The following is a 20,307-nucleotide window of genomic DNA, read 5'->3' as shown; positions in this document are numbered from 1 at the left end:
GAAGCCGTAAAGGCGCGAAAGTCGACTCTTCGTTCAAATCTCGTTCGGAGAGGGGTTTGTCTTGAAGCGAGTCGAATTCTGGTGTGAACACTCCCTGTTGATAGCTTCTCGGAGAGTCCTCGACAGCGCACTGGTGTCCACACCTATACAAGATCGCCAGGCTGGTAGTGAACGTCTCGGTGTCGGAGGTTGTACCGACCGGCATCGCGGTGTTGTTGATGTTGAATACGGCACCGTGCGAGCTGGCGCGCTTCTTCGGTCCGCTGCAGAAATATGTCGACGTCTGCATAGGCGTTGGTGGCATCGTCACCGTGACTTATGGGTAGCATAACATCCAACATTGTTGTGACGGGACGACCGTAGACTAGCTGGAATGGCGCAAGACGGGTTGTCTCCTGTTCAGCCGTATTGTATGAAAAAGTTGCATACGGAAGGACTTCATCCCACATGCGATGCTCAACGTCGACGTACATGGAAATCATGTCTGCAAGTGTTCTATTGAGGCGTTCAGTCAGTCCGTTTGTTTGTGGATGGTAACCAGTAGTCCTACGATGACTTGTGCGGGTAAAACTGAAGAGAGCCTGCATTAGTTCAGCCGTAAAGGCTGTACCGCGGTCAGTAATAATAACCGATGGGGCACCGTGGCGCAGTACGATGGTCTTAAGAAAAAACTGGGCTACTTCTGCAGCAGTTGCACGGGAAAGTGCCTGTGTCTCGGCATATCGCGTTAAGTAGTCCGTCGTCATATACTATCCATCTGTGCCCTGATGCGGACGTTGGGAAAGGGCCCACAAGACCCATACCCACTTGCTGGAAAGGGGCTGTTGGCGGAGGTATCGGCTGAAGGAGCCCTGCAGGCTTCAGCGGAGGTGTCTTTCGCCGCTGGCAATCTCGGCATGTTCTCACATTGTGCTGGACTGAAGGCAGTAACTTAGGCCAATAGTACTTTTGTCGAATGCGTGATAATGTTCGCGTGACTCCTAAATGACCAGCCGAAGGCTCATCGGGGCATGCGTGCAAGATTTCTGGTCGGAGGTCGGACGGCACAACGAGAAGAAAGGTTTCCTTGTTGTGCTGAAAGTTTCTCTTATATAGGACGCGATTGCGAATGCTGTAGGAGGATAAACCCTGTGCGAAAGCACGTGGGACAGCTACATCAAGGCCTTCGAGGTGCTCAATAAGCGGGCGTAAACCGGGGTCAGCCCGTTGACGCTGGACCATATCGGTGATCGTGACTACAGCAAGAAATGGGAAGTCGTCGTCTTCGCTGTCGGGAGGGGCAGTATTAACTGGTGCACGCGACAAGCAATCGACGTCATTGTGCTTACGGCCGCACTTGTATACAACCGTAATGTCGTACTCTTGGAGACGGAGGCTCCACTTTGCAAGTCGTCCAGAGGGGTCTTTGAGGTTGGCTAGCCAGCATAACGAATAGCGGTCGCTCACAGCCCTAAAAGGTCGGCCGTAAATATAGGGTCGGAACTTAATTATGGCCCAAACTACCGGCGAGACATTCCTTTTCCGTGGTTGAATAGTTTGCCTCTGCTTTTGGAACAGAGCGACTCGCGTAAGCGATAACTTTCTCGGTGCCATTTTGCCACTGAATCAGAACGGCACCGAGTCCAAAATTACTGGCATCGGTATGAATATCCGTAACAGCGTTTTCGTCAAAATGGGCAAGTATTGGGACGGCCTGCAGTCGCCGGTGCAACTCGTTGAAAGCATCCTCTTGATCATCTTGCCACGCAAAAGGAACATTGTCTCTGGCAAGACGCGTAAGAGGCTCGGCAATCACTGAAAAATTCTCTACGAAACGCCTGTAATAGGCACAAAGCCCCCAAAACCTTCTAACGGACTTTTTGTCGGTTGGGCGCGGAAAATGTTTCACAGCAGCAGTCTTGTCGGGACCTGGTTTCACGCCCTCAGAACTAATAACATGGACAAGAAAGCAAAACTCCTGGAATCCGAAATGGCATTTCTGTGGTTTTATCGTCAGTTGGGCTGAACACAGCGCCTGTAGCACCATTCGCAGCCGGTCAAGGTGCTCCTCAAAACTAGCCGCGAAAATGACATCGTCGAGATACACTAGGCACGCTTCCCACTTAAGTCCACAGAGAACGGTGTCCATCATTCGCTGGAAGGTTGCTGGTGCAGAACAGAGACCGAAAGGAAGCACTTTATATTCATAAAGGCCGTCGGGGGTGACGAACGCTGTTTTCTCTCTGTCCCTTTCGTCCACTCTATCTGCCAGTAGCCATTCTTGAGGTCAAGCGACGAGAAATATTTGGCATTGCGTAACCGGTCCAATGCGTCATCGATACGTGGGAGCGGATATACGTCCCGTTTCGTTACCTGATTTAACTTACGATAATCGGCGCAGAAACGCAAGGTGCTATCTTTTTTATTCAGCAGCACTACAGGCGAAGCCCAGGGGCTGGTAGACGGCTGCACCACGTCGTCGGTAAGCATTTCCTGCACCTGGCTTCGAATAGCCTCTCGTTCCGTTGACGACACTCGGTATGGGTGTTGGGAAATCGGCTTCGTCTCCGCGTCGACCATAATGCGGTGTTTGGCTACTGGGGTACGCCCAACTTTCGGAGACGTTGCAAAGCATCCAGCAAATTCCTGAAGGAGGTCTAGGAGTCGCCGCCGCTCAACCACCGAAAGATTGGGATTAATGTCCACAGTTGATAGAATGCCGGGTGCAATACATCTGGGTGGCGGCGGCGGCACCAGAATACAGATGTTCGCTGGCTCAATAAAGTCGGCAACATACGCGATGGGCGTTCCTTTCGCAATGTGCTGAAACTCATGTTCATGTTGGATCTATGCATGTTGGCCACAGGAGTGCAGGAAAGAGGCCTGAACTCTGGCGACTGACCTCGAAGGCGGCGGCTGCAACTGCGATGGACCGGTGTCAGATCCGTGGCGGCTCTCGGTTACCCTTGAGGGGTTGAACTCAGCAAAAAAGGAAATCGCACCCGGCTGCTCCACCAGAAAACGTAACGAGTACAAGGCAGCTAACAGTGAACCGATCAGTTCCACCCACTGCACTGTTTCGTTCTCTTCTTTCTCAGTTCCGCGAGGCACGCGGCAATATTGGCGCTACGTGTCAACAGACGCACAAACAAGTTACTGTGTAATGAGAAGGTAATCATAATTATGACCCGAATCATCAGCCCGATGAGCCGTACTTCTGAACAAAGGCTTCACCGATGCCGAGTTAACCCTATACCGAGGTGATGAAGGAAGTAGAAACTTCAGACCGCACAGTGAACCAGGAAGGACGAGACAGAGGTCCAAAACTGCTAACGGGCAAAAAAAAAAAAAAAAACCGCTTTAATTACGTGTTATAAAGGCGGCAGCAAAGGGAGGTAAATTTGAAGACGTGCCTGTTAGGGCCGTAGGCCCTGCAGTTCGAGCAGCAGACGAAAAAGCATGGCAGCGGAATCTCACGAGCCAGTGCAAAAATGGACATTATATTCACGCAAATAACAGCTGCTCGATACGTGATCGATTGCGATGTAAGAATAATCTGCCTCTGCCGCATGAGCCGATAGCCACGTTACAGATGAAGCGTAAGTATAGAACTAACGCTAATATGTTTGCGTAATGCGCTCGTGACCGTCCTGTGATTTTTATTTTAACTCCGCTTCATGCTTTATCGTCAATACTTAGACAAGATGACGAACTCAGTGCGTGTCTGTCTTTTCCTTGTCTTGTAAGCATTTTTACGATCGTATTATTCATAAATACGGAGCAAGAAAAGGGTTCAAACCACAGCTGATTCATGAATTTGTTGACGCCACGTTTTCTGATGGCGTACCTCAAGGCCCGATAAATAAACCTCTGCTGCTTGCCTGTCTTACAAGTAAACTGTTCGTCGCTATTGGCCGGGTTTTCCTAAGCAATGTGTAGAGCCTTGGTGGATGTTAACTTGAGTCTGTGTTCTTTATAGCAACTGCCAACGGATGCAATTTGCACTGATTTTGTGCAGTCACAGTCATTTGAGCTTATAGTGCTGTCTACGATTGTATTCGAGTGGCAACTCTGCGGCGTTTCAGGCGAGACCAGCTAAGCCGGCGCTCACCTTTCGGTGCTTCACCGCTGTCGGGCTCGTGGATGGACCGGGGCGAGGAGTGGCGGCGGCGGGCCCTGCCTTCACCGATACCGACGCGGGGCAGTTGGACGCCGCCCATGGCTGCCCACAAGATGAACATGACGGCGCAAAGGGCGACAGCAGTGCTCGCCTTCATGCTGTTCGTTATTCGGGTCGTTGCCTTTGCCGCGCGCCTCAAATGAAGCTGCCAGCCTGCATCTTCTTCGTTAGCCACCTCCACGCAAATGGCCTGCACTCTTTTCATTGGGGCATTGACATAGTATACAGATAACGCATACAGTCTCAATAAATATTAGGTTGAACACCATGTGAGTGAGTAATGACTTTATTTACCCATAGGGGAAATGGGCAGTAATGGAAAGAGGGAGGTTCTACACCGGATAGGCTTCCGCTACCTTTTGAGCCTAATCCAAGATCTGGTCATGAAGATCAGGTGCTGAGCTGCGCAGGGCAGCCTCCAACTTCTTCTTTGAATGGATATTAAGTGATTTGGGGGGGGGGGGGTGGCGAACACAGCCCCACATGATATGGTTGCAAGGTTGGCTTTGGCCGAGTAAAAATGGCACTATGGGAAGACCTACTTGGTTAAGGTAGCGTGGTTTATGATAAGGAGAACGAAAACCACTAAAAGTCAGCTGGAGGTTTCGCCGCCGCATCCTTTACCGCCATCTTTATTGGAAAATGAGACATTGCGTTGTGAGCGTTTCGGGGGCGCCTATTGCGATGACACTGCGTGAGAATTACCTGTTCTCCTTGCTTTTTAAAAATTGTTCTTTTATATTTAACAGTCATTTTGAATTCGTTACCCGTTCGTGTGCCCCGGCGCCGCGGCTGCTGTCGTGGTGTCCAGGGCAATAGCAATGGATCAACCACCGCCGGTCACTCGGCTTTCGAAGGCCCAGTGCTTCCAATTTACCGTGCCGGAGCCTGCTCCGGCGGACGACCTTATCGACGCCATCGAGACAGTCGTCGGTGTCGGGGGGGGGGGGGGGGGGGGGGCTGCAATAATTGCAGCACCTCAACGGGACCAAGTTACTTGCAGCAGTCAGTTCGATGGCTCAAGCCACGAAGATGGTTGCCGCGGGGAGTCTGCTCGTCGCAGGAAAGGAAGTACTGTTGGTGCAAATGGCTGCACCTGTGGTTTTTGTGACCGTTTTCTGGTTGCCCCCGTGCGTAGGTGACGACGTCCTCGCCGTTGCGCTCAGTCCTTACAGAAAAGTTCGAGCCGTCACAGAGCCGGTGTTCAAGGGAAAGAGTCACGTCCGGAACGGATGCCGGCTGGTGAAGTTGGACATGCTGCGTGCGCTGCCCAACTTCCTCTCCGTCGCGGGCCACCGCGTAATGCTCGAGTACCGGGACATGAAGCGGGTCTGCACGCGGTGCGGAGAGGGGGGCCACGTAGGTGCTGCGTGTAGAGCGGTCAAGTGCGGACGCTGCTCCACCTTCGGCCACGACACCGACGCTTGCAGAGCGGCGTGCAAACGCTGCGGAGTCCAGCATGCGACGTCTGACTGTGTGTTGCCCAGGTCATATGTTGCCGCTATAGCCGCGTCCGGGAAACCTGCAGGCTTCACATTTCAGGAGTCTCGGGGCGAGCAGAGCCTCCAGCCCAGGTTTACGTGGCCTCCACCATCGAGGCAAAGGACGCCCTCCGTGTGCCCCCCGAGCCCCATGAAAGCGGAAACGAGGACACGGCGTCTACTGCCACCACGGCGGCTGGCGTGAACGAGGCCTCGGACCTGTCTTCCGAAGGCGAGGTGTCCAGCGCGGTGCCGTCTTCTGGCGGCGACAGCGAGTCACCTGCCACTTCCCCCGCCCACTCTGCGGAATCGGAAGAGGAGGCCGCCGCGTACCAGTCGAAGCACATGCAAGAAGAGGCTGGGGCAGCTACAGCTTCACCCGTGAGGCAATACTCTTCTGCGGAGGCGGTGCCCCTTACGGACAGAGCTGTTGCAGAGCTGATGGAGACTGGACGCTCAGGAGCCGTGCGTACCACCAGTGCAGGTCTGGGTCGTGCGGGAAAGGCGCGTTCCACAGAAGACTCCAGGCGTCAACTATGGGCACCCGATGGCAGCATGTCTCCATCCGCGGCAACCACTACCCCATAAAACGAGTGAGAAAGGGCGATGACGGCACATTAATGGATGTCTCAGATAATGACACGTGGCCACCATGACTCTAACATCAAGCGTCACCGGCCCCTGCGGTTGCTCTTTTCCTTTTTCCCACGGCTAGCGGCAGCACGACCGCTCCCTGGGCAGCTCCCGCCGGTCGCCGCTGGCCTATGCGGGTATTTCAGCGTTTTTTTAGTCGATATTTATTGCCTCAGGGCATCAGAGGGTTATGAGATGAAGGATGAATAAATGATTAAATGAATGGAAAAAGGTTGGCTGATTTTATGAAGTCCAGAAGTGAGCGATGATGAGGTCCCTGCGTCCAAGTGACGTATGAGGCAGGATTGGTTGCTGAAAGGCCAGCTATGCTCAGGTGCCGGATTCGTGTTGGCTTGAGTGCTGGGCAGTCCCACAGCAAGTGGTGGATGTCGGCCTCGACATCTTTGTTGTTACAGATCGGGCATCCTGGGCGAGGATATAAGTGTTGGAAGTATGACCACGTCCTAGTTACAGCTGGTGTAAGGGCAGCACCGACCCGGATCCTCCTAAGCGCAACCTCCTCTGCACGGGCGAGACCGCGGGGAAGGGATATCGCACACAGAGGGATAAGTGCACGTGTGCGGCGCCGGAGGTGCTCCTTTCTTGACAAAAGGAGGGTAGCGTCGTCGACTTCGAGAAGCCGTGGGATTGATGCGTCTTGGTTCCCGAGGCGGGTTGCAAAATCAGCTTGACTTTGGGAAGGCAGCAGATCCCGTGGGACCCACTCAATCCGTATTGATTGTGGGATGCGCGCCGCAAGCTGGTGAATGTCCTGGCAAATTTTAGGGCAGCGGCTGACACGTCGGAGCAGACGCACTGCTTGAAGTGCGTCAGTGCGGATGACAACGTGGGCTGTAGGGAGCATGATTATAGAAGTCACGGAGCAGAGTGCCTCCTGAACTGCCACAAGCTCAGCGCAGAAATATGTAAGTGGTTCCGAAAGCTGAAACGTAGTTGTCTGATCAAGGCTAGGTCTCCGTGGACAGTAGATTGCCGTTTTGGCTTCACAGCCTTGCAGGCTTCCATCTACGTACACTACTATGGAATCTTGAGGCAGGTGAGTATCTTGCTCTTCAAATTTCTGGCGTAGCACCGATGCAGAGTTGGCAGACGTCGGTCTGCGGATGTCAGTTGGCTTGTTGTCTCCTAACTGTATAAATTTCCAGGGAGGGAGAACTGGCGCAGGTGGCTGAAGAATAATGTTTTTTCATATGCCCTCAGTGCTTGCGTGGAATGTGACAAAGTGGCCTTAAGTCTGCGAGCATCACGGCGCTGCTTCACCAGTTCATCGATGGTGTTAAGCTGCGCATTCTCCTGCAACGCTACGACCGGTGTGATTCGTGGACGGCATGTTATGGTCCTCATAGCTTCTCAATTTATGGCTTCAAGGCGATTCCATTGTGCCCTTGTAAGATGCTGGAACTGGGCCTGATAAACAATACGGGGCTGCAGAACCGCCCTCACTAACTGGCGTGCTACAGACGAGCCAGCGCAACACGTTTTAGGTGCAATTCTTCTTATTAAACTTATAGTTTGAAGTGCTTGCTTTTTTGCCTGAGAAAGCCAAGCAGTCGCTGATCCTGATTGGTGAATTGTTAAGCCCCGAATTTTCAGGCTCGAACTTTTTTGTATTGGGGTGCCTGATAGAGAGAGACGAATTGGATTTGAGGCAAGTTTACGGCGTCCCCAGCGGTTGGCGACTGACGTGTATGAAGTTTTACACACAGAAAGTTGAAGGCCAATGGAGGATGCGTAATCAGAGGTTACGTCTAATGCTGACTGAAGGGCGACCTCTTGAGTGAGAAGATCATGGTGAGTGCTGCGTACTGCAAAAACTTGATTTCAGGGATATCATGTAAGCGCCACGCCAATGGGATGAAAGTAATATTGAACAACGTCGGAGACAATACTGATCCCTGGGGCACGCCACGTAGTGAAACGAATGATTCAACAGTGTCACCGCTGAGGCGTATTGCAAATTTTCTTCCGTCCAAAAATGATGCGACAAAAGTGCGTACTCTCGGAAGGAGATGAAGCATGTTAATGGCATTCAGGATTGCAGCATGACTGATGTTGTCATATGCCTTTTCAACATCCATTGCTAATATGGTACGTACATTGCGGCTGCGGGTAGATGATAGAACTGCTGATGCCAAGACAGCCAACCCGTCCTCTGTACCTATGTATGGACGAAATCCAATTTGAGCAGGGTGATAGAAACCGTGCTGTTCAAGCCACCAAGAAAGTCGTGTGGCTAGCATTTTTTCTGCGAGCTTGCAAAGCGTTGATGTTAAGGAGATTGGTCGTAAGTTGGCGAGGTCCGTTGGAGGCTTCCCAGGTTTGGGAATAGGGATCACGACAGCGGTTTTCCAGCTCTCGGGTACGACACCATCAAGCCACACTTTGTTTATGGTGTCTAGTAGTTGAGGAAGTGCAGCAGTACTGAGGTTCTTGTAAACCTCATACTGAATTTTGTCCAGGCCGAGCGCTGTTTTCCGTTTCGCATCGTCAATTGCAGCCAGCAGCTCGCACATCGAAAAGGGGCTCGAAATTCCATCGGCGTCGGTAGCAGATGGCAGTTTCCATGCGTCTGCAGGGATACCTGCCAAATTATGATTTACAGCTGAAGGAGGCAGTATATCGTATTTTGGGAAAAAGTTTCGAGCAGCTTCTTTGGCGAAATCGCCCGGCGACAGATTAGCCGCAAAGCATGCTGTTGCTTCTGCGTCAGTAGAACGACGACCGTGTTCCATTGCACGAAACGTTCGCCATAGTGAGGCATTCGATGATTTATCAGAAAATTGTTCACACCATGCATGCCACTGGCGTCGCGAGAGATCGCGTTCATATCTCCGAGCCTTCGCAGTAAGATAATTCAGTCGTGTACGTGCCTGCCCCGAAGAGGGTCTCGCGTAGCAGCCAGCTCAGCTTGACGGCGGGCTGCCCACAAGTTAAGCAGGCCAAGATCTGGCGCCGGTCGACCTACATCAATCCAGGTAGTAGTGGTAGCGCTGTTTAGTGCTCTCTGTATACGGTCAACAAGGAGTGACGGCGAATCTGAAGACCTAGTGTCGAGACATGAGCGAAAGCTGTCCCAGTTTATCACAGAGCATTTGCGGCGTAAAAGGCGGAGACGGGAGGGATGGAGACCGATGAGGATAGGGTGGTGATCACTTCCCCAGCAGTCCGGCTCCATGTGCCATGAGGGAGTTCCTGCGCCCAACCACCACGTCAAGTCTGGAGCATAGGCAGCACTACGTATGTGACGCACAGGCCGTGTTGCTGTCCCAGGGTGATTAAGCAGATTTCAGTGTTTTAGCCTCGTCAACGTGTGCACTGAACGATAGACTGCGAGGGCTCTGCTGTGCGTGTGTTTCTGTGCGGGACTGCGTTTCTGCAGTCGCCTGCGGAGCACGAACCTTGTGGCAGCCCGCAAAGTGTAGCTTGTCGTCACTTCGCCGTCGACCGGCCCTCAGCTCGAACAACAGCGGGCGCCTAAGCCTGCTCCCCATGCGCCTGCCCGACGCTGGTGTGCGGCATCAGCCGCGGACTATGCCCGCAGAACAATGCTGTAAGTTCGTAGAGTTCCTCCTTGATTATTTGTTATATTGTGTTACTTTGTTGTGCTTGTTTTCCTGTGCAACTAACCCCTCCCGCCCCCTCCCTTTGTTACGTACCTCGAATCATGAGGAAGTGTATTGCCATATAAGATTTAATCATCTGTCATTAAGTTTCTCATTGTAATTCCTTTTGAGCTTGTGTTCTGTAGGTATTGATGAACACGGAATAACTATTAATATGTGATTGTTGCTAATATCACACCTTTCGTTGTCCTCCCATGTATGTGCTACAGTGCGTGTGTGTGTATATACAAGTACCTATGTGTGTGGAAGACAATAAATTCCCTCCACTCATTTCTAGTTATTTTTCTATGGCGGCCGTGTTTCAGTCTTACAATTTCTCCCCGAGAATGTGAAGGGAGATTTTGCTCTCCATCTGTGGCTTTTCTTCACGATGAGGCTTTCAGTGCTAGTTAACAGAACGACAAAATCATCGGGCAGCCGATCGGTAGCAAACCAATCAGCTGCCCGAGGAGATCTGTAGCAAACCGTCACGATAATGTGACAGTGAAATGTGTTTTATTTTTATGAAAAAAGTTTCGCAGTCATACGTAAATAACAAATTTTTACATTATTTTTTATGTGACTAGGTTTGGCTGCTACTTGCAAACTTAGGGTGTCGGTTGCGGCCCGAACGTTTTTTTTTTTTCGTCCAGCAAAAGCTGATATATTGTTTGTCATAATAAAGTAATAAGCCATAACTTTCTTAAAGACGTCGGAGATGGTCGATCATAAACTCTCAATTAGGTGGCGCGGAATCACCCTGAGCATAACGTAATTTTGTTTCGAATATTCAGTGAACATCGTTCGGCATTTATTTGAGAGCGCATTTATAGGATTTTGGCAAATATTGTTTTAAGGTAACAAATTAATTGGCGTTTTTAGGTTATTTAATCTGGGAGTTCTATGTGGCCAAATGTTATTTTGAATCTGCCTCAGTGTGTCTGTGAGCGTGAAAAGTTTAGTTTCGAGTAATTAACGTGTAAAAGGTTAGAACTTAAAGTCATGCATCTACAAGGAAAAATTTTTGTCATTAAAAACCTAATCAAAACTAGCTAGTGCAGAAGCATACTTGATATGACCTTCAATTTCAGTTTGAAACAGATAATCCTAGAACCAACACGCGTCACTTGTTCAACACGTAGTACCCTGGACCTGACTTTCATAAGCGACGACATTCCACTTAGCTGCTATTCTTGGGAAGTGATAGAAGGCATATCTGACCATAAGGCAACGAAGTGCTTCATATCGATATTCGAAATACCGCAATAAAGAAAATCAATTACCCAGATCTATAACTGGTCTCGGGTGGATGATGTAAGCATTCTGGATTATTTTGATAGCGCCTTTGAATGCTTCTCCCAACGCTCCGCTGATCGTACAGTGTCAGTCAATGAACTGTGGCTGTTATTAAAAGCCACTGCCCAGCACTGCTTATCGGCTTTTGTTCCTACCAAAGCAAAAGTGGTACGGAAGAATAATCCTTGGATTTCAACAGAAATTATACGCTTAAAACGCAAAATTTCAAGATTACGAAAACTTAGAAGTAAGACCCCACTGCCTAGCTATAGTGTCAGAATTCAAGAGATGTCGAAAACTCAGAAAAAATTAATAAAATGCAAAGCATAAATATATATTAACATTACGCTGAAGGAGTTTATCAAGCAGTCTCCGAATAAATTCTGGTGTTATCTATCTTCCAGGGCGCATAAGAAGAGCAATTTTCCGCCAATTAAAGGACGCTTTGCAAAAGGCTAACGAATTTAACAATTATTTAAAATCAGTGTTCACTCTTCATGACGGCATCATGCCTCAACTGTCATTTGATGATCATGTTAGTTACGATAAACTCGAAGATTTAACCTTAACCCAGCCCGGTATTTTCTCTTTATTGCTCAATATTGATGAAAAAATGTCTAATAAATGGCCCTGACAACTTACCAAATGCGTTTCTCAAACGATATGAAGAGTGGATTTCGAGGTACTTACTATTGATTTACAAAAAGTCCCTTGAAACTTCTGAAGTGCTTAAAGAGTGGCAAGTAGCTAAAGTTGTTCCGATTTTCAAATCAGGTGACAGTTCGAATCCCTCAAACTACCGCCCTGTTTCACTTACATGCAGTGCATGTAAGATACTTGAGCATATTATTCTTAAACAGTAAATAACATTTGTTGAATGAAACAATATCCTACGCCCGAACCAGCATGGATTTAGAAAAGGCCTGTCAACGACAACACAGCTAATAGAAACCATACATGACCTAGCCCTCACAATTGATAACCGTGGACAGATTGACCTGATATTTTTAGACTTATCAAAAGCTTTTGATCGCGTATCCCATAAAAAGTTACTTTACAAAATCGACAGCTATCTCGGCATCTGCAATGTAACCAAATGGCCGGAAGCGTATCTTTCAGGTTGTCGTCAGTTTGTATTTTTTGAAAACCAGTCTTCAGATCAAGTTGACGTACTTTCTGGCGTACCGCAAGGCGCAGTCCTTGCACCGATCCTTTTTCTCCTGTATATTGTCAGGTAGTGGTGACAAGGTCGATGACACAAATGAAGGGTCGATGATTGCACTGAAGAAACTCTTTATTGGGCTGACTTGCGCCGCAAAAGAACTAAGCAACTCGGCGGCGGCGATAGCAACAAACGTGCTCGTCGATCGTCGAACAAAGAATGCCCGTCACACTCGTCAACGCTCAATTTAAAGGCTGCTCAGAACAATCTAGATAACGTCGCAAACAGCTACCAGCACAGGCTGGAACATTGTAGAAAGACACACGAGTGGCTGGAATCTTCGGGACAGATCTCGGTGCATCTTGCGCTACAACGAAACTGATAAAGGTGTGACTCGCGATATCGAGCATTAACAAACAAAGAATACGGAACTGATACGCGATCCATAATCAGAGTGATAAGGCCGTATGCCGGCGGCTGTTAAAAAACAACAAATACAGTTTTGAAGGTTTCGCGGCAATATCAATGACATAGCACGCAGCCTTAATGGGACAATTCGAATGTTTGCTGACGATTGTATCATATACAAAGAAATTATTACATATGAAGATCTGCTTGCATTACAAGCTGCACTTACATATAGACGACTGGTGTCAGAACTGGCAAATGAAAATTAACAATGAAAAGTCTGTCTTCATGATTGTAACCAGAAAGCAAAATCCAGTTTCTTTTCCTTACAGTATACAGCACACATCGATAAAACAAGTGAGTGAATATAAATACCTAGGAGTGATACTCTCATCAGACTTGAAATGGGAGAAACATGTTGCATTTATAACAGGCAAGGCTCTTTCTGCTCTCCGTTCATTAAAGCGCGCAATCAGCTCTGCAGTACCAGATAAGGAAATTCTGGCTTACACCACACTAATTCGTCCTATACTCGAATATAGTATAATCGCTCGGTGCCCATATACGAAACAATGCATACAAAAATTAGAGAATGTCCAACGCAAATCAATAAGATTTGTATAAAATAGATATAGACGTGATGATTCACCAACCGAACTTTTGAATCAAGCTGGCATTCCAAATATAAGTAAGTGCTCGTGCCAAGTTCATGCGCCTTAAGTTTATATTCCTCCTGTTAAATGGTTACCTCAAAATGGACGCCAGTTGTTTCTTGTACCCTTCGACTTCACGCAATACACGTAATACACATTGTAAACATTTAAATGAATATAGGTTCTACAACGATACGTTTAGGTATTCATTCTTTCCCCAAGCGGTTAGAGACTGAATTCTCTGCCTCATGATTTTGTCAAGTCTACTACGCTTTCTTCATTCACCTCTAAGTTGTGCAGTGTTGTTTATGATTCATAAGGGTGGTTAATGTGAATCTCGGCATTGATGTGAGTGTTGTTCAATATGTTCATTATGTGTGCGTTTTATTTTAACATTCCGGTAATTGACTAGCTTTATGTCACTGGTTTGAATTGTTCGATGTTTTTTTTGTTTCTTTGTTTTGTTCCTGAAGGGCACCTACAATTTCTATTCCATATTTTGCTTGTTCCTTTTGTATGATACCATCTACCACACCTGCGACAGCCTCAGAGGCTAGCAGTACGTTCTAAATAAAAAAAAAATAGCCGGCTGACAAAGCCATAAGTGGAAGGTTGCCTATATGAGCTTCACTGACATGTTAGTTATATTGTCGCACATGGTTGAACCAGAGGGCGTTGACGACAACCACGTAAGTGTCACTAAATCATAGCGGTAGTTAGAACGTGATGTTTTTCATGACGCTCATGCACGATTTCTTGACCATGTGTTATATAGCAGGCTGGGAAACTAGTTGGCGACGATAGCGAACAAACAGTGCTTAGCTAATAGCCGGCGAGGATTTACTGCCTAAACATCTTCAGACTCATGTAAGCTCGCGATGAAATGCACAGAGCAGCAATGCCTATTCAAAAACACAGTCGGCGCATAACGCCGCTGTCTATACCTAGTTCGTTTTCACCTTGGACTGAACGTAACTCGTGGTTAACACCCTATTATCCTGCTATACTGCCTAACACCCTAGTAATGGCTACACGTTGCATGACAAGAATACTTACTTTCTTTTTCGGTTAAACCCGAATTGTGTAAACTGAGTTCGGTGTACTTACATTGGTTTAGATTGGTTTAAACTGAAAAGTCCAAACTCTATGTTCCGAAGGTAAGTTGTTTGGCTCCGCCACATAAAGTTGTAGCGTGAGGCAAAGTATGCTTTCAAAGGGCGCCTTGTTGAAGCGTTTTGAAAGCTATTGATATCCGAAGGCAACAAATCAGAAACATTAAACGCTCACTTTGGTCAGATTTTGCTTCTGATGCTGTTGGTATCTGCAAACGTTGCACTTACAGAGGGGGGGGATTGGCCAAGTTGTGATGGTGTATGCTAGGAATTTTCTACAGCGGTGTAGTCGACACAGGAATTTAGAATGAACAAGGGAGCAAGTAGATTTCCTTGCCTTACATGACAGCTAAGCTTACACGGCGTTCACACACACACACACACACACACACACACACACACACACACACACACACACACACACACACACACACACACACACACACACACACACACACACACACACACACACACACACACACACACACACACACACACACACACACACACACACACACACACACACACACACACACACACACACACACACACACACACACACACACACACACACACACACACACACACACACACACACACACACACACACACACACACACACACACACACACACACACACACACACACACACACACACACACACACACACACACACACACACACACACACACACACACACACACACACACACACACACACACACACACACACACACACACACACACACACACACACACACACACACACACACACACACACACACACACACACGCTTGCAGGCACGCACGCACGCACGCACACAGGATCGAATTATACAGGGTTCAAAGGGTTCAAATTAACCGGGCTCTCCGCTCTTCAGGCCCCCCGAGAGCTGGAAAAGACGGTGGTTTTTGACGTTTGGTTCGAAAAATATTCAAATAATATTCTTCCTGATTTTCGAGCTTAGCTGTTGCAATATCGAAGCTGTTTGTCGCGTCATATACGCTTAATCCCAAACCCATGCAGCCTCATATATTTCGCCACTTAAAGTACAAAACTTTTTCTTGCCAAAATAGATGTAAAAACAAATCTTGACTATATTTAGCTTGATCTAACTGGTTTCAGCTGGTACTAAACTGGTAATAACTGGTTCCAGAAGGGGTGGATAAGTGGATTCAAAAGGTTCTTGCTGGCGGTCAGCTGGGAGCCAGCTAGTAAACCAGCTGACCGCTGTAATTGCTGCTGTGGATTTCAATGGTGTGTTTTATTAATCCTAGGGTAAGCAGTGAAATATTTGATGAAAGCGGTGCATTATTATTTAGAGATGACTGCTTATAGTTGACAGCCGTCTCAGTAGTTTGTCGCTGCTGTAAGTGGAGTCACGAGATTCTCAGGTGGACCAACGTTGAAGATCTTATCAAGAAACTCTGCCAACAAGAGGCTCGAAAATGCTTATATAAACGTAAATACCTTTATTCACTAGCTTAAAGTGGAATGCAAACAAAAGCAGACATATTACACGAATACATCCGCCATTCAAATTCTTTTGAAATATTTTGAACTTATATTGCATTCAATGTGTAAACATGTAATGTTTCTGTGAAAAAATTAGATGTCTTATAGACGCGATAGCATGACTTCACTGTAGTGTTTCACTATATTTTAAGCATACATGGGGGCTGTTCACCCCATGTACGCGAACTACGATCCGCATAGGGAACAGGCAAATAAATAATAGCCATTAATACCGTTTTAAGTGGAGACACTATATTTCAATACCCACCCTATTTTTTCTGACAACCATCCACGGCGGCGGCGGCTGCTGCTGCTCGATGGCTTCTCGGTAGAACGAGCTGCATATGCTATCTCATAAAATGGAAAGTAATTCTGTAAATTGAAAGCAGAAAACGTGTGTGATACATGCAAAAGTGCTTCCTTAAGTTTTACAAGTGGAAATTGCGCGCAAAATGTTAATACACTGCCTTTGTATATGTTAACATTCTATGTAGTTAAAACTTTAATTGTGTGCCAGTTAAGTAGCGACGTCATTTTGTACAGATGCCTCATACCATTTCGAAAAAATGAGCTCTCTGCATTATTACAGCATGTGGAGAAATAAACAATAATCGCTGTACTCTAAGCCAGCATATATCAACGTTCTCAGTCTCTATTTAATAACGTTGGAATATAGTTCACGATATCGCTGTTGCTGGAGAAACACTGCTTTAGGCGAACCTCAATTCGTATAGTTGGATGAATTTTCCAAAATATCAGCTAATTCCTAGCGTATTTATGGCAAGAATTGGTGAACAGCTTATGAACAAGACCCAGCTCTGTCTGCGCGCACACGCAGTCCATCGTCTTGAGCTATAGAATTAGCCGAGAGAATATCTTCTCGGGAAATTTATTTTTCACGAATGCGCCCTCTCATTTTTTAGGGAAGATGTGTGTTCTGTGATTTCGTAGAATAGCTAAGCATAGATGCCAGTATGCCCGTGTGCAAAGCGGGAAAGTATATGTTCAGGCGATGTTCATAAACTGTCCACAGAGTATAAATGTGTGTTATCAGATTCCAAAAAGCGTCAGATCTCAAACATGACAACAGGGTGTGGGGAAGGGTCGTGGCGATTGTAGGGGACCTCTTAATTTTGTTGAACAATGCCCTCATAATTGTTAATCCCGCCCAGCACACACACTGCGCAGAAAATTCGTCTTTTCAAAGACATATTTTATTCGACAATGCCTTGCTCCAACCGGAATTCGGAGGTGCTGGAAAGCCCGTAGCGCAGAGCTACTCTGTAGTGTTCGTGGAGTGGCACGGCCCGTGCAGTATGCGTACGTGATACAGAGGAACGTAGCTTCTATGTCGACAACAAGAGATTACGGGAAACTATAAGGTACGAAGTGGGAATGTAAAAAAGTGTAAAGATGCAAAATGAGAAAATATTCAAATGAAAAACCAAACAATTTTGAAGACAAGAGAAAAGCGTCTTGTATTTTTTGCCACGTAGAACAATTTTAAACCGAATTAACAAGGCAACATATCAGTTAAAGTTATGTATTCCTGAACAATTTGAACAAATCGTACTCGATGCAAATTCTTTGGCGCTTGCACCGAATAACTTGGAGAGGGAGGCCTCCAGGTAAGGCTTTCTCTGAAGTGCGAACCGCCGGCAAGAGAGGAAGAAATATGTTTTATGAATTCAACTTTCTAGCATCAGCCACGAAAGTTTGTCGGTGTCACCGCACATCTGCACAGATATAAATTTTAGGTGGGAATTCTGCACCCCAAGAATGTTATTAATACCTTACAGTGTACAGTCTCGTTTGACACGGACATTCAAATGACCCGTTTGCTGTATGGCGGGTTTTTTTTTTATTCGTCTTCACTGACGATGCAGCTTTAGTCACGGGTGTTGGAAGCAATTCGGGGCAGCATGCCGCCTGGGTCATTGCATTTTTGTTTTCTACAGAGGGAGGCAATAATGAAAGCACTTTTCTAAGCGCTCGGAATTCATACGTTGCGGCTGATCGCAATAAACAAAAGGTAATATTGTGCTGCGTTATTAGCGTGTAGAGTGAAACCAGTCATTGCGCGAGTCTAGTTTTCTATATTTCTTTAAAAAGTACTCTTTCTCTCTCGTCTTGCGATCTGTTTCCAACATCTACGGCCTTTGACGCCGAAGCGTCGGTAGGGAGCCAGTTTCTTCGCAGATACTTCTGAATACACCTGGCAGAACGGCCGCCGCAGAATGATCAGGAGTCGCTGAGCTTCCACGTGCCGCTACGAAATGGCGCCATACATGTGATTCGTGTAGAGTTACTATATACATTTCTGAACAGTGGCGCAGCCAACGTAATTGTTGGTGCTGCAGCTCACGACGTTATGAGCACTGCCCGGCAGAACGCAGATGGATGCGTATCAAGGCTACAAAATTGGATTTGCAAACACTTATCAGCATGGCAAAGCGGGCGAGTTGGTGATACATGGTTTAAAAATAAAACAGCGCAAAACACACAGACACCACAGCGCTTGTGGTGTCTGTTTCTATTCTTTCGTCTGTGTGTTTTGCGCTGTTTTATTTTTAAACTTATCAGCACTGGCTCCTATATGGGCGTGTACCAGAAGGCTTCGAGCCCGTGGCTCTCGGCGATCTTTTGAGCTCACTCAGTGGCCCAACTAACTTGCTTCAGCGGGTCCGAGCTGGCCTGCCACCGCTCTAGAGAAGGGATTGATGCGCCGGTGGCGGCGCCTTTTTGTAGTTACATGAAATGTGAGCGTATCTCGCTGCATTCTTGCAAGTTAGGCCGAATGACGTTGGATACATTAGTGCTACTTCCGACGGTCCAAAGATGATCGCATCTGGAGCCGACGCCACGTTGCCTCCGGTTTTTTATTGCAAAAGCAATACTACTTTAGGTTTCGAGCCGTTAGCGTAGCGCGGCCGTTAGCCACGTCTTACCCACGTGACGCTGTGACGTCAAATCCTAGGTGGGCTGGCAGAAGCTGCCAACTTGGGTATCTCGTTTCACATGGGACGGTTGTGTCAGAATCTGCCTGCTAGGACCCTGGCATTCACGTTACCCCTATAGGCCACTAAGGCACGTTCATACGGCTTGGTTAAAACGGGGCTTTATATGTGGGCTGAGGAAGAAGAAAAAGAGAAGTAGAACGCTCGGTCACCCGCAGCTGATGCTTTCGCTCAATATTTGGCTCAGCAGCGTTGAACATTTCTAATTTTTTGTCGAATGAGTCCAGTGGCGGATATAGCCTTCTTAGTCGCAAAACGATACGAATGTATCTAGTGAAATTGAGAGACTCAACCTGGCTCACTGTTCGGCTGACATAGCCTGGAGCTATATAGCGAACCAATTTGTTTCTCTTGTTAACCGAGTTTCGCGGCGCACATAGTTTCATCTCTCTTTGATGGTATGGTGATGGTTTTATTTTTTATCATTGAAAGCAGGGTTGATGGGGAGTCAGACGGCAGGGAGCCCCTGTCCCTACCGCAGCTTGATTGGGAGGGCTTGAGCTGCTTATCAGTGCCTCCCATTGAATCGTGGTGTGGATATTAAAAAGTGTGGTTGACTATTCTGGACGTATCTATAGAAACCGTGTCATATATGCTGGTTCTTTGCAAATCTTAAAAGCATTGTGGCAGCGATTGTAGTGAATGTGAGTGCACATAGAAAGATGTGGGCATTTGTTCATATGCAGGTGACGCCAGGAATGCTCTTCGGCCTTGGAAGACATCTTCCCTCCCAGTCTTGATGTCTTAGGTTTCCCTCTGTTTCTTTAGAAATCATGCTTCCCGCGAAATTGTTTATAGCTATTTTGAAATCGTCAGGGCGATTGCTTTGGTGCTGACCATGCATGATAGCCGCCTTCTCGGCTGTCCCTGATTCTTTGGTCCCTTTGTGCGATTGATAGGCCAATAAACCAAGCAAATACTTCAGTGGGGCCTGAGGACGAAACAGAAAAATAATATTGAAATGAAAAACCGAACAGTTTTGAAGAGAAAAGCGTCTTCATTTTTTGTCATGTGGAACAATTTAGAGCGAGTTAAGAAGTCAACATATCAGTTATAATTATGTATTCTTATGCACTATAGTTGATGCCTCCTCTTGATAATTTGTGTCTTTTCTGAAGCTTTGCATTAAGCATGGTTGAGAATTCGCGGTTCTCCAGAAAGTTGTCATATTTATAGCTTAAGTGTTTTACTTTTGCCTTATCTCTGCCTTTTTCTCTTCCTTTCGTTGTAGAGCTTCGCCCTCGTTAA

This window comes from Amblyomma maculatum, chromosome 9 (assembly GCF_055883805.1).
Source record: "Amblyomma maculatum isolate TAMU_Amacu chromosome 9, ASM5588380v1, whole genome shotgun sequence".
Lineage (NCBI taxonomy): Eukaryota > Metazoa > Arthropoda > Arachnida > Ixodida > Ixodidae > Amblyomma > Amblyomma maculatum.
The sequence above is the reverse complement of the archived record's forward strand: the minus strand, read 5'-3'. Positions refer to the sequence as shown.